Raw genomic sequence first — 11,954 nt, forward strand, 5'->3', positions numbered from 1 at the left:
TTGGAGCCCGTGATTAGAATTACTCCCTCCGTTCCGGTGTACAAGTTATTCGCGTAGTTCTAGGTCATCGATTTGAGGAATTAAATATGTGTTATATGTCATGAAAAATATATCATTAGATTTCTACACGGATGTAGTTTTTAAATATATATTTTTATCACATATGATACATATTTAGATAGTTTTATTATCGATCTAAAACTACGCGAATGACTTATACACCGAGACGGAGGGAGTATAAAAGTTCAAAGACGAGATCCCGATTTCCTGTCGATCTCCACCAAGGCAGTAGGAGATGGCCCGCCAGTCTGGCCCTGCGAAACTCATGGCCCGGCAAAGGAGAAGGCGAGATCCGTGCACACACAAAAAAATGGGAAGGCGAGGACGAGATGCACAGTCGCCGAGGCCGGTCGCTTGGAGCAGCACACAGAAGTCATTCGTCCAGCTTTTTTCTTTACGAGGCTTAAAGTTTCTTTGCACTTAATACTCATTCCATGTTTGCTAGTAGATAAAATAAATAAAAATCGCACACAACACATATGTTAGTAAATCATCCTATTTCCTACCAATATAAATTAAGATTATTTAATACAATTATAAAATACTAGTCGTCAACCCGTGCACCTGCACGGGTTAGTAATTTTAATATTAAATATAACATAGTTGTGAAAATTTAAAATACAATAATATGAATATGTCAATTTTCATTATTATTATAACACACGCATGTATACCTGGTTGGACATAGGGTCCGATGATGCTATAGTGCTTCGACTATTTTGTGATTAGATCTTTTGCTTCACATAATATGAATATTTTGATATAGATAATTATAATAACACATGCACGTGTACCTTGATTGGACACAGGGTTGGGCGAAAATACATTGCTTCGGCCATTTTAGCATATATATTCCTTTCTTATACTACCTAAAAAATATCAAACACCATATAATTATAGAGAGTATGTTAGTATAAACAATATACATGCTTTTTTTGTGAGGTGCATGCATGACTTTAATATCCCATTGAATCTGAATTTAGAAATTAAATCCATAAAAAAAATGTACTGCTCTCTTTTCCGATGAATCCTCTATCACTTTCTATATGTGTCTATTCTTTGTTTCTACATGCACATAAAAGATCCCAACGATGCAATATCTGATTGGTGAACATTAACTCAGTTTCCCGATATAGAAGGACGCACTTATATTGTTATTTTGTTTGAACCTCATTCCAATGGACATACATTTTGCCCTAGTTTTTTTTGCATGAGTGCTTATATTCTTTCTTACACATGCCTTAATGCATTGGACTCATCCTTCTACACATATGTGCATGAGTAGTATTGTTTGTTCTATCATCTTGTCGGACTTTAATTTTTATCTCATTGGACTTAAATGATGTATGTGGTATGGCACTCGTACTACAATAGATGGACTCCCGGGTGCAGATGGATACATGCTAAAGCGCTTGTTATGGTTTATTGAAAGAAGGAGAGAGAGAAAGGCGCCCGCTACGGATATTCATTTAACACATTATGGGCATTATTCTAACTTGCCATGTTGCACTTAAATCACGTATGACTTTTCAAATATCTGCCCAGGAAAAACTCGTAGCATATATGGATTGTTTCTTTTTAGCGTGTAGACATATCCCAAAACACTCACTATAGACTTGCTCTCTTTTTTTAACTTATCATGTTGGACTTATGAATCACGTAGCAATAATTCCGAGGAAACAAATAATATTTACCTACCTCCGTGAATATCTTTGATGAAGGAACCGATGGATGTTCTTTTTTGTTTTGCTTCACGCGAGAAGATCTTGTTAATGGAGTTTCAAGGCAAAGAAAACGGATCTGGTATCTTTTTTAGCAAGCAGACACATCCCAAAACAATCATTATGGATTTCCCCTTTTTTTAACTTATCACGTTGGACTTATGAATGACATAGCAATAATTCTGACGAAAATTACCTCTTTTTACCGCTTGAGTGTTTATGGAAGGAGTTATGTTTTTATAAGCAAAAATGCTACACGTACGGGAACTCTTTACAGGAGTTTTACGGACTGGTCTTTTTCCTCATTAATCTCCTCCCCTGATTCTTGGGGTGGGGCCCGCTTCATCTTGATCACCAATCAATACATTCTACCTTAGCTCAGTCCGTAAAACTCGTGTAAAACTCCTGTACGTGTAGCATTGCTCTTTTATAAGCCAACACTTGATTATTTGTTTTTTGGTTTCATCAATGTTGAACGTGTCAAAGCCTTTTTCCTGGGAGCAGCTGTTTTACGTAAGATTTCTATTTATCTCTCACGTTAATTATTTAATCCAACGGTATAATTTATTTTGATGATGTGGATTAATAAGAAGGCTTGAAAGGTGCATCCAATTAGTAAATATAAGATATAAGATATAAGATATAAGACTCTGTCATTGTGGGAGCCAGCGTTGGCTCAACTGTTTGTCGACTGAGCTGCATAAATTGTTAGGGCATCTTCAATGTGAACCCTCAAATTGTTCGTATATGCTAGGATCGTACTTTTTGGATATTTTTTTTTCATTTAAAGCGGACATGTATTCATGCACTAGCTGATCCTACTTTTTCCACAAATCAGTATCAAGCCGGGAGGGGGCTTTGCGGCTGTCCAGATCACTACCACGTGTGCTTACGATAACCCCGCTTCACCAAAAACTCTCTCCCTTGCCTGTGTCATTTCCCTCCCAAAGCGGTCGGTGCCGCTCTAGAACGTCATTCCCGCATTCATGCATGTCCATAGCGGATACGGCCTTTCACTAGAGTCTGCGTTAAAGTGATGGACTACCGAGAGCATTGCCCTGCACATGCCTATGCTCGGCATTGAAACATCATCCATCAACCCGTCTAGCTCCATTGTAGCAAGTACAATAAGGTACAGTCAGCAGGCTGTAAGGATTAAAATACTATATTTTGCTGAGTTGGATGAGAGAGAAGAGAAGGGAGAAGGGAAGCGGGCTTTTCCTGAAGAGTCAGCTCTAGCACGTGCTCCTAGGTGCTTTGTGAGAATGAAATGTGGACCATATATGATAAAAGTAGTACTTTTTATAGCTAACTATTGTACAAGCTAGCTATAAGATGGGCTATAAGACTTGTTATAGCCAGCAGTTGGCTATACTATTAACCATGCTCTTAGATGAGCGCCTTTGCTGAGAAACCTAATTTGGAGCCCGCCTTTTAAACATGGCCACGCGTCCGTAAACAACCGCACCACACCTCTGCTCTCCATATCCTCTTTGCAGTACACATGCCATGGCAATGAGCCCCAAACCCATACGGCACGGGCCCTTCGACGAGAATAAGAAGGAACTCTTCGGCATTGCATCCGGTTGGGTGGCCCGTCAAGCTAGCCGGATACAGGATGGCTTGCCGGTAGCTCTTTGGAGTCGACGCTGGCATATGGGCCGCCCTTCCTCGTCCAGGCTGTCCTATGCCGTCGCCCACCAAATCAATCACGAGTGATGGAAACACCACATACAACATGCGGAAAAAGAATCCATGTTTGCCGAGATTGATGAAACGACGAAGGAATTCGACTTGAGCGGCAATGACGACGACACCAACTTGGCATCGGTCGCGCTTCGCCGCCACGACAACAAGTCCGGTACGTGTGCGGCCACTGCCAACTGCGAGTAAATGTAGACCGTGGAAAGCCGCCGCCGCTATGTTCCGAGGAAGGCCACATCCATCATCTTGCCGTGTTACACAGACGATGATTTGCCTGCTTCGCGGGGGGTATAGGCCACTACGACCGTCTTCCCCCGCCGAGAAACCAACAACTGACTTGTGCTATGTAAAGGCGGAGGTTGTTCTTTCCCACTCGTTGAAGCATTTAGTTTTTCGGCTCACGACGGTCCAATGTGCTTGCTCTCAGACATAGGGAAACGGGCTCAACCACGTCCTTCGATAGACTAGGTTAGAATAGCCTAGCTTAGTCCGTTATAGTTTAGTTTAAATATGTCTAAAATGACAATGTTTTCGCTGGTTTATATGTGTATCATCTAGTTTGCATAAATTTCGTCTAGTTTGTTGAAGTCCTTTTTGAGATGTATGCGGGCATGTGGGATGGTCGGCTCCCATCAATATCCGCGTACTGGTCCAGTCCGCACACGAATACAATATCCGGTTTGAAGGTCAACGATGGAGATGTACTTAGTCTTTTTTTCATTCAATGTCAAGGAGCCTCGAGCTTTTCTTGCAACCCGATAGCATGAGAATATTTGGTGCATTGATGCTTGTGATCCTATCAATGCATTGAACTCACGTTTCTCGTTCAAATGTCAAAACGTAAAAAAAATACGATGTTCACAGAACATTATTGTATGTCGTCACAAAATTTGAAGCCAAAATTTAAAACAAAGGTCAAAAAACCAAAATGATAAATTCAATACAGAACAATACTAATATAAGTCGGGCTTTAGATTTGAGCCATTATCACATTAACATCAAATTTGTCATTTTAATTCTCAATATATGATTCACGTTTTGATCCGAAATTGCATAGATGTTTTGTCAACGTGCTACATAGTTTTAGATTTTTAAAATATTCAACGACCTCCAATGCATCGTTAGCACCACTAATGTGGATGCACCGTATAAATTACTGCAACCCAGTAAACACAAAAGGGCCACGTTAGGGAAGCAAATCTCATGGCGGAAGCGAGATCGACGACAGTATGAAGAAACGAATAACGCGCGGCACCCATCAAATGGAGTTTGTTAGAATATAAAAGATGAATGGCAGAAGTGAGATGGAGACAAGGGTGTCAAGACGCGAGCCATGCACATATCTGTCAGAATATAAAAAGGTCAAAAGGCAGCGAGATCGAGACCATGATACTCAAGAAAGGCATCTTCAACAGTTTGTTGGCAGAAGCGAGATGAAGACAAGGGTGTCAAGACGCGAGCCATGCACATATCTGTCAGAATATAAAAAAGGTCAAAAGGCAGCGAGATCGAGACCATGATACTCAATAAAGGCATCTTCAGCAGTTTGTTGGTTAACTTGTTGGTAAAATATGTCATGTCATCAGCCAACATATTAACATCCAATTATTTTAATGAGTTGTATCTAATTTGTCTAATAAAATGTGAGGTAATAAATAAGGTGCTTTCTCATTCTACATTGGAGCTTGTGCAAGGGTGTTGATTAATTTACATAATACAACCTTACTCTCTTTCCTCATTTATTGCATAACACATCATTAGACTGGCCATAGTGGGGGTATCATAGCTAGTAACATAGTCTTGAGACTAGCAAATATGATGATGTGGCAAGTAATTAAAGAAAAAAAGAGATGATTAGAGTATGTGTCATGCATGTTAATAAATGAGATCACCTATGATACTAGTTTATGTTACTATACACTATAAATGTAATATCATACAATAATAACATATACATGATACTACTATATGTTGCTCTTCACTATGAGCAGCCTTAAAAATCGTATGTGTCAAAATTTACCAACAACTTATAACTTAAAAATCGTATGCCCTACAAGCTCAGTAACTCAAGACGCGAGCCATGCACATAACTCAATAAAATAGCAACTTATCAGAAACGAGACCGAGGCAAGGTTATCAAGACGTGTAATGTGTCTGAGTATAAAATCCCAGCCAACGGCACGGGAAGGGCATGATCGCACGTGGTGCAATCCATGAACATGAAAGAAACCAGAGATTCCGAATCAACTCTAGGAATAATATTACTGGAAGACACAGGTACGATACGGCGTCTAAAATATCTATACATGCAGATCATGATGCGAATGTTTAACAATGTTATATACGTCCATATGCCGGGAAGCAAGTCTCAAAGACAGGAGCGAGATGGAGACGAACGGGACCTAAGATTACGGTATCATAGATAGTATCATACTTCCTCCGTTTCAAAATATAAGACCTTTTAGGGATTTCACTAGGAGACTACATACGGAGTAAAATGAGTAAATCTATACTCTAAAATATGTCTATGTACATCCGTATGTAGTTTATAGTACAATCTCTAAAAGGTCTAAAGAGGAAGTACATGTCAACTAAATATTTTTATTAGATGGCATAAAATTAGACGAATAAAAAGAAGAATAAATATCATATCATAATACTATATCATTTAAATAACATAATATTATGTATCATGCATAACAACAAATGAACTAATACCAACGTAATATGATATTATACATTATGAATGCAGTATCATACATTATTATACTTCTATTACAACCAACATGATATTCACTAGTAGAAAAAGGGGCTATAGCCCAGGTTCGGTTGGGCCATTAGCCCCGGTTCACGAACCGGGACTAATGCTAGCCCCGGTTCGGCCACGAACCGGGGCTAATAATCCTCCACATGGCGGGGCTGGGGGAGGGGGAGGGGTATTAGTCCCGGTTCTTATTACGAACCGAGTCTATTGCTTCGCTGCCTTTTTTAAGCATTTTTTAGGATTTAGGTTTTGCACTAAATTGGATGGGACTATTTTACTGCCCCATATTTTCTTATTTATTTGTTTTAGGCACTTTTTAATTCTTGTTTTGCACTAAATTGGATGGTACATACACAACAATAAAGAACAACTGTATTGCACATCATCGTCATGAATATATTACACCATCTCATCCGTCGTGTTTTGTCGAACATATTACAAGATGTAGACACGAGTTACATGCACATATGCATCTCTTTTACACTTTAACATTTCATCTGAATTGCATCGACGGGCAATAGTATTATCCCTTCACATCTAGGACCTCTGCATCTAAGAATCTGACAATTCCCTCTTGATTTTCTCGTACATGTTCCTGTGGTAGAAGACCGTCCCGCAACCGTTCAATCTAATTTAAAGAAGGAGTCAATATATATCAATGAAATCGAACACAATTCACGGTAATAAAATAAAGTTGTGAGTATTGTTTATCGTACTTCAATTTTTTTATGTCCCGATTTTTGCCATCTCATGGGTCGTCTCGTGAATTGAACTCGCAAACATAGTATCCACATAAATTGTTCTTATGTTCCTGCCTCAAGCACTTTACGAGAACACAGTTCAATCAAAAACATAATCAAGAATGATAATGGTATTGAAACTAGAATAAAGAGATGCGTGGATCTAGCTAGTAGTAGTTGCATCCATTTGTCTAAATATAAGTTCTGGATTCCAAACACCCTGACACTTGGCGATGAACCGTTTCCAAGCCCTACCAAGAAAAGGAAATGAATAAAAGAGTTCTATATTAATTACTTGCTATCAGAAAATGAATGAAAAGTTGTCGATATAGTGTCATAATGATTGAAATTACCTATGGAGAGATTCCTGCATCTTCGCCCAATCACCGAGAGGTGTGCGTTTCGGGTCCATGACATTTACTAGCCCTCGTCAGGTACAATGATTAACAGAATAAAGTGAAACCTGCGCACGCATAATGAGTCAATTATACACTTAATAACATCAAGTAAGCAAAAATAGAATGTGTGTAGTAACACTCACTTGAAGTTGTAAGGAAATACTATTTCCCTTTTGGTAGCGGAAAACCTTAACCCTTGTACCAAATTATTCTCTGTCTTGCGGGGATCCAGTGCGAGACTTTTGTCATGAATGAAATATGTGTCAATGAACCCAATGTTGTAGATTCGTCCTCTTTTACATTCGAGAATCTTCATTCTGCAAAATTAATATAGTGATGAGTAAGATTATACATGCAATGAACGAACTGAGTAAGTCTTAATGACATAAATTAATAACACTTACAAACAATAAGCACCGATGGTAGATTTGTCGAGGGCGTCTTGTTTGTATAGCTTAAATAATTCGTCGAATTCAATCATTAGCACGCCAGCTCCATGCCCGTAATGCTCGTTTTTATATGCACAGTAGATTCAGCTTTGCTCTTCAGCACATGCTCACATGTACCAGTCATGCAATCTTCGCATTTTTTTGGTAGCTCGTTGACTAACTCATATTTGACGAGAGGAGACATGTGCCGGTACACGTATGTTAGATCAGCGAAATCCTGTATATGGTTTAATTACTCAGCAATAGACATGCCATGAGCCTTGGCCGCTTCTCCGTATAGTGCAACAAACTCCGGATCGATACTAGTTGTTTCATCATTCCTCTGCTCGACCACAACTCTGCTCGAGCACACCTTTGTATCAGAATACACTTTGAGCGGGGGACACGATTGGTTTTTCTGTTGTCCGAGCTGGGCAACTAATTTCCTGCTGGACGTACTACTCTTCAACCGCAACTTTTTTTGCCTCAGACGACTTGAGAATAGAGCGTTCATAGTCTGCTCGCAATGGTGGTGGGGGATCTGCAAAGGTATTCAGCATTTTCACGCACGCGGCGTGATCTTCTGGGGTGATCGGGAACTCTGGCTCTTTCGGCTTCTTCTTGTTAGCCTTGTCAGCCATCCACTATTGATGTTGGGCGTCTTCCCTCTTAATATTTTCCTCTCCACTATAGTCCCAAGAGCTCATCTCCATATCCTTATGAGGTACTTTCGGGAGGGGCGACAACTTACGTTTTGGTGATCGGAACCCCTTCTGCCACCACTATTAGCGGTGCTACGTTTCCACTTTTTGCTCTAATCCTCAGTGGACGGAGACAGCTGACGGGTCGGTGGAGACGGCTGATGCGGCGGTGGAGACGGCTGCGCTGGAGACTGGTGAGAGGGTGAAGACGATGGTTGCGCTGGAGACTAGTGAGGCGGCGAAGACGACGGTTGCGCTGGAGACAGGTGAGGTGGAGGCGAAGAAGGATTGCTGCTCTGAGGAGTCGGTGGCCTTGGTGGCCAATTTGGAAGCAAGATGTGCTCCTTTGGCCATACAACGGTCTGTTTCTTGACTTCTCCAAGTTTAGTCAAATCCCTATCTTCACCTGCAGGGTAGTCCAGCTTCAGCTCCTCATAATCTTTCATCACTTCATCCACCGCGACGACAACGTACCCTTTTGGAATCGGAGAGCAATGCCAAGTTGGATTATGTCCAATTGGTACGGCCATGGCGACCGCCACCGTCAACCTTAAGTTAGCAAGTTTCACCTTTAGCTCACAAGGTGTGCTCTTTGTGATATCATCGAGTGGGTAGCAACGAGGAGGAGCTGTCTTCAGTGCATCATCATCACCATCATCCTGGAGCTGTGTGGAAGCGACACTGCTTTTCCGATTTGATGCAGCTTCTATCATGAGCCACTGAGATTGGCCGCTACCTTGTTGTCTGTCGTTTTGATCCTGCTGCAGCCGGTTTACTTCTTATTTTACATTATGCAGTCGGTCTGCAGCAGCCGCTTTCTCAACTGCCTCCTTTTCCTTTCTCCTATGATGGCTTCTATCGGGAAATCTCTTCCTTTCCTCGGAAAATGCAAGCATCCACGGCAGGGAGCCTCGTAAGCCTCGCGCTCGTCCTTTTTGTTCATCATTCCCAAGGGCGCGTGAGAGCTCGTCGTTCTCTCTATCGGGAACGAACCGTCCCTCTTCAACATCATTTACTGCACTTCTAATGTTCTCGATGGGTAGTAGGGGATTATCTTTGTGTCGTTGGTTATATATTTCCTTCCCTTCTGCATCCAACATGCCCACATGCCCGTAAAACCAGTTTCTTAACCGTTCGATCCATGTTAAGGGCTCTGGAGTGATATTGTTTCCCAGGACTGGTGCCTCAAGTGCTTCCCACTTAGCCATGTGAACGGCGTAGCCAGCAGGCCCCATAACATGGTGATACTTCTTCATACGTGCATTCCACTTATTTGTTGCAGACTTTTCAAGGCTTCCTCTGATTTCTTGTACGCCACAAATTCGGACGATTAGTCTTTTATCTTCTGATAGCCGTTATCGAAATCTCGAGTCTTATCATGCAAGATAAATTCTTGGTGCAATCTTTTCTTCCAGCCCCTCAATAGATCGGTGATCTTCTTAAGAGCCAATGATATGTCTCCATCGTATCTACTTTTCCAAACTCTTTTGCCCTTGTTTTGGACTCTAATTTGCATGATTTGAATGGAACTAACCTAGACTGACGCTGTTTTCAGCAGAATTGCCTTAGTGTTGTTTTTGTGCAGAAATGAAAGTTCTCAGAACGTCCTGAAAATTTACGGAGAATACTTCTGGAAAATATGAAAAATACGTGCGCAAAGATTCACCGGAGGGGATGGGCCAGTGGGCCACAAGCCCTGTAGCCGCCACCCCCTGGTGGCGGCTAGCAAGCTTGTGGGGCCCACGTGGCTCTGCCGCCCCCAATCTCATCTCTATAAATTCACTTTCGTCCCAGAAAAAATAAAAAGAGAAGATTTCGTCGCGTTTGCGATATGGAGGCACCGCCACATCCTGTTCTTCATCTGGAGGGCAGATCTGGAGTCCGTTTTGGGCTCCGGAGAGGCGAAATCTTCGCCATCGTCATCATCAACCTTCTTCCCTCTCCAATTCCATGAAGCCCTTCATCGTTCGTGAGTAATCTATTCGTAGGCTCGCTGGGCGGTGATGAGTAGGATGAGATCTATCATGTAATCGAGTTAGTTTTGACGGGGATTGATCCCTAGTATCCTCTATGTTCTGAGATTGATGTTGCTACTACTTTGCCATGCTTAATGCTTGTCACTAGGGCCCGATTGCCATGATTTTAGATCTGAAATTATTATGTTGTCACCAATATATGTGTGTTTTAGATCTGATCTTGCAAGTTGTAGTTACCTACTATGTGTTATGATCCGGCAACCCCGGAGTGACAATAACCGGAACCACTCCCGGTGATGACCATAGTTTGAGGAGTTTATGTGGTCACCAAGTGCTAATGCGTTGGTCCGGTTCTTTATTAAAAGGAGAACCTTAATATCCCGTAGTTTCCTTTTAGACCCTGCTGCCATGGGAGGGATGGACAATAGATGTCATGCAAGTTCTTTTTCCTAAGCACGTATGATGACACACGGAATGCATGCCTACATCACATTGATGAACGGGAGCTAGCCACATATCTCTCCGTGTTATAACTATTGCATGATGAATATCATCCAAACAAATCACCGACCTATTGCCTACGAGTTTGTCCCACTGCTGTTGTTACTTGTTTTGCTCTGCTACTGTTGCTACTTGCTACTGCTGTTACTTTCTACCGTTGCCGCTGTTGTTACTCGCTCTGCTGCTACTTTGCTATTGATACTTTGCTTGCAGATATTAATCTTTCAGGTGTGGTTGAATCTGACACATTCAGCTGCTAATACTTGAGAGTATACTCTCACTTCCTGTCCGGTGAATCAACAAATTTGGGTTGAATACTCTACCCTCGAAAACTGCCTCGATCCCACGCGCTGGTGGGTAATTGTAAGACAATTTATAATTGTTGAGAAATCGAGAATAGCATTCGTCTAGCCATTGCCAGAGAGTGCCAATCAGCCAACGCCTTGACTTTTTTTCTCTAGGGCCTCTTTTCTCCTCTTCATTTCCTCCTCATTTGGCTCCTCCTCATCTTGATCCACCTCTGGCGCCGGCAGGGTGAAATAAATTATGAGCTTTCTCCAAAGGTTTTCTTTGGCTACTGTGCCGGCATATGAGACTCCTTCCTCCCTTGGCTTAATCCATTCTCGAGTGGTGACAGGGACGTGGTCCCTAACAAAAACTCCGCATGCTTTCACAAACTTCTGCTTTACATCTGGGGGGGCAATTGGTTGCCCGACATTTGAGAGTCTTTCGATCCTGTACCTCTCACCGTCATCCATCTTCTTGGTTGGGCCTCGTTTCGTCCGTACTGAAGTTTTGCTCGATCCGGAGGGCTAAAAGAAAGAGCGTTAATATATGTATATAGACAACAGAGGATTAATTTATTAATATATATGCACCTCGACGGAGCCGTCGGCTTCTCCCTCGTTGACTTCTTCCTCATTGGAGCCGCCGAGTCCTCCCTCACCCGAGGCGTGGGCTT

This window comes from Hordeum vulgare, chromosome 7H (assembly GCF_904849725.1).
Source record: "Hordeum vulgare subsp. vulgare chromosome 7H, MorexV3_pseudomolecules_assembly, whole genome shotgun sequence".
NCBI lineage: Eukaryota > Viridiplantae > Streptophyta > Magnoliopsida > Poales > Poaceae > Hordeum > Hordeum vulgare.